Genomic DNA, 4,421 nt, shown 5'->3' on the forward strand with positions numbered 1-4,421 from the left:
TCAGATCATAACGCTGCTGGTAAGACGACGCGCGGACGGCATTTCGTCGACCTGAAAAGTAACCCGTCCTGTACTAGGAACTGTGGTTGCTTTCTGAACGATTGGCAATCACTATCCACGGCTTGTGCCCTTTTCCATTCATCTTGAGTCACCCCTGATACTTGTAATACTGCCACTTTCCTACTCAATGCGTCAGCATTGGCATGTTTCACACTTGGCTTGTGTATTACCTCATAATCGAACTCACTGAGTTTCAGCGCCCATCTCACTAGCCTACTCGCTGGGTCTTTCAGACCTAATAAACATTTCAGAGCTGAATGATCCGTCACAACCTTAAACCTTCTACCGTGCAGATAACATCGAAAGTATGAAATCCCGTAAATTACCGCTAACAATTCGTACTCCGTCGTGGAGTAATTTTGTTCCGCCTTTTTAAGTTGACGTGACGCGAACGCAATCGGATGTTCTTTGCCACAATTTCTTGCCCAAGTACAACCCAAAGAGCGTGATTAGACGCGTCACATTGTAGTATAAACTCCTTCGAAAAGTCTGGAAACCTCAAAACTGGATCTCATGTCAGTATCCGTTTCAACTCTTGAAATGCTTTCTCGCACTCTGACGTCCATTGGAAGGTAACACCTTTTCCTAGCAACTCAGTAAGTGGCCTCGCTATTTCTGCGAACCCCTGTACGAATTTTCGATAATAGCTCGCAAGACCAATATACGATTGTAGTTGTTTAACCGTTTGCGGAACCGGAAAATCTCGTACTGCAGAAGTGAGACGAGGATCTGTCCGTACCCCGTCCTGACTGATAACATGCCCGAGATAATTTACTTGTGCTTGCGCAAAATGGCATCTGTCCAAACTTAATGTTAGCCGTGCTGTCATTAATCTTTCAAACACCTCCTCTAACCGTTCCTCATACTGCTCTATATCTCTTGAAAAAACTATAATGTCATCCAGATACGCCATGCATTTTTTCGGTTTCAACCCGCGAAGGACTCCATCCAACAACCTCTGAAATGTTACTGTAGCGTTCTTTGGTCCAAACGGCATTCTTTTATACTCGAAGTGACCACAATGCGTCGTAAATGCTGTTTTTGGCCTGTCCTCCGAACATACTTCAATCTGGTGATAACCGCTTCGCAAATCCATAGTGGAGAAAAATTTACACTGCCCTAGGTTGTCTAACGTTTCTGTGATATTCGGAATCGGATATACGTCCGCCACTGTCCGTTCATTCAAATGTCTGTAATCGCAACAAAAGCGAAATTTTTTCGAGCCGTCCGATGTCTTCTTCGGAACTAGGACCACCCTACTAGACCAAGGGCTATTATCGTTCCGGATTATCCCATCTTCCAGTTGTTGCTCTGTTAATTGCTCTACTACTGGTTGTAATTTTTTCGGTAGTCTGTATGGCTTACGATACACCAGAGCGTGATTCCCTGTCGGAATACGATGCTGTGTTATATGTGTAGCAGATAACGTACCCTGTGCTTCAAGCAATGCTTTATACTTTAGTAATAATGCTTCCATATCCGAACGATCATTTCCTCTCAAATGATTTACCTTGTCAAAAATGGTTCAAATGGCTCTGAGCACTATGGGGCTCAACATCTGTGGCCATAAGTCCCCTAGTACTTAGAATTACTTAAACCTAACTAACCTAAGGACATCACACACATCCATGCCCGAGGCAGGATTCGAACCTGCGCGGTTCCAGACTGAAGCGCCTAGAACCGCTCGGCCACTCCAGCCGGCGAACCTCCGCCGGGATCAGCCACACAGTTCAAGACTGCAGCGCCCTAGACCGCTCAGCTAATCCCGCGCAGCCTTTACATCATAGTCTAGCCTCGAACTATCGATGTCCTCTTCATCCATTAACTCTACTGTGGCTATTACTAATCCCTTCGGCAATTCGACATCATCCCGCCCGAAGTTATATAAACTCACAAGAACCATAAGCTGCCCGTTTATGTCCGTTACCCATGATACACTCCTACAAATAAAGCAATGCTTTTCGTCTAAAATCTCATTACTCGGTAGTGGCTCTACCAAGAATAACCCCTGCTGTGGCACATCGACATCCACCGGTACCCACGTCAACTTCCCTGTACCTGGTCGTATTTTGTCACACGAAATTACCTTTAATTCACTTGTACGCAGTTTAGTTGGTATCGCCTTAGCTATCAGTGCGCCTTGCGACTCTTAAACATTTCCAACGGCTGTACCCATTGAGAACAAGTTCCCATCGAGTTCCAGCGTATGTTGCGAAAGGTCAGTTTTGGAGTGATGTTTAATCAGAAAGTCCAACCCAAGTATCGCTGAAAATTCCTGTCCCACAGTTGACAACACCTCCATTTGCTCCCCGAACCACACGTTCCCTATCTTAAACTTGAGCTGTGCTGTCCCTAGTGCATCTAATTTTTTATTATCTACTGCGCGCAATCTATATCTCGGAGCTTCCAATCCTTTCTAGCCCATGAGGTCCACACTGACAACTGATACATGCGCTCCAGTATCCACTAAATCTCTTCGCAACTCACCTTTTATCCAGACCATCAAACTACAATCCGTCTCTTCGTGCACTCTCTGAGTACCTCTTTTTACTGGGAATGCCTCCCAACGGCAGGAACACACCCTTTTTCTTTTAACAGTTTTTTACCTGCTGAATCATTAACCCGTTTCTTGGCTTACACTGCCGTGCCTTACACCCTATTTTCTGACAATTAAAACACTGCGGTTCCCGACATTTTCCCTTAAAATGACCTTGCTTCCCGCAACGGTAACACTCTTTGGAAGACGAAAAAATTTTCTTGTCATTGCGACTTCTAGTGGCACTATCCACTTCCTGCAAATGTGTAGCTACCCACAACGCTGCTGTTAAGTCACTTGGATTTTCCACCCATATCCAGCGTGAAAAATCCGGCGAAACCCCTCGCAAAAATGCGTCTAAAGCTTTATTCTCTGCGTCTTTCAATAGAACTTCATTTGCACTCGCATCTTGCGTTAGCTCATACGTGTGCACATTCGTTCTCCTAATTCTGTCTGAAAATTCTTCTACCGTTTCACCCGTTCTTTGCATCATTCTCCCCAATTTTTCTCTAAAAAATCTGGAACTGTTTTGTTTCCTAAACCTTTGCAATAATCCCTCAGCCAACTCTGGGCATGCCGCCGGAGCCGCATCGCCGTGAGGTCAGCTGCCGACGCCTGCTGCACCGGCGGCTGGGAAGCCGTCAGTCGCGATGTCCGTGAGGTCCCGTCATGGACGGACCGCGCGCCGTGGGGCCAGGTTGCTGTGAAGTCCAGGCATCAGTCCCCGGCGGCACCAGTCCCCTCACTCAGCACTCTCCACGCTGCGCTCGGCGCTCAGTCTGTGTGTGTCCTTGTGTCAGCTTCTTGGTAGACTGCTGCTGTCAGCAAGGCTATCTGTGCCGCGCTTACTTCGCAACGCCTCGGTCGCCAATGTTTTGCCATTCTCCACCGCGTGAAGCAACACTTACTACATGTGGCATCAACATATCATAGGTCTGGGAAAGCAACTAGCAGGGGTAAAGAAATCAGAAAGGGCAGTGAAACCACCAGCTAAAGAAAGCAGAAGTAGTGCATATTGTGTAGCGAAGAAAGATAAAAAAAATCAAATTACATGTTATAAGTGCACCAGCCTGTATCCCCAGAACATTCTGCCATTGTCTGTAACCCAGTGCAAATTTACAACAAGAATAAAAGCGTCAGGTAAAAATATAAAAACTGTGTTTTTTAAAAAAGCGTAAAATTTAAATAAAAGCCGTTCACATCAGAAGTAGTCAAAATGCTACCTAATTTATGTTAAAAAAATGGTTCAAATGGCTCTGAGCACTATGGGACTCAACTGCTGTGGTCATAAGTCCCCTAGAACTTAGAACTACTTAAACCTAACTAACCTAAGGACATCACACACATCCATGCCCGAGGCAGGATTCGAACCTGCGACCGTAGCAGTCGCACGGTTCCGGACCGCGCGCCTAGAACCGCGAGACCACCGCGGCCGGCATTTATGTTAATTTAAACAACACAGGCCTGGGAGCTCCTACTGGTAGGCAACGCTACACAGATTTTCTGGTAAGCAGTTAATGGAACTGTCCAAGCGGTTGAAACACCGTGCCACTGTCATACATACCGCTGCAAGTGTCTTTGACCAACCCAAATGGATTTCCCAAGTCATCTACATCTACATCTATACTCCGCGAGCCACCTTACGGTGTGTGGCGGAGGGTACTTATTGTACCACTATCTGATCCCCCCTTCCCTGTTCCATTCACGAATTGTGCGTGGGAAGAACGACTGCTTGTAAGTCTCCGTATTTGCTCTAATTTCTCGGATCTTTTCGTTGTGATCATTACGCGAGATATATGTGGGCGGTAGTAATATGTTGCCCATC

Source organism: Schistocerca nitens, chromosome 7, assembly GCF_023898315.1.
Source record: "Schistocerca nitens isolate TAMUIC-IGC-003100 chromosome 7, iqSchNite1.1, whole genome shotgun sequence".
Classification (NCBI taxonomy): domain Eukaryota; kingdom Metazoa; phylum Arthropoda; class Insecta; order Orthoptera; family Acrididae; genus Schistocerca; species Schistocerca nitens.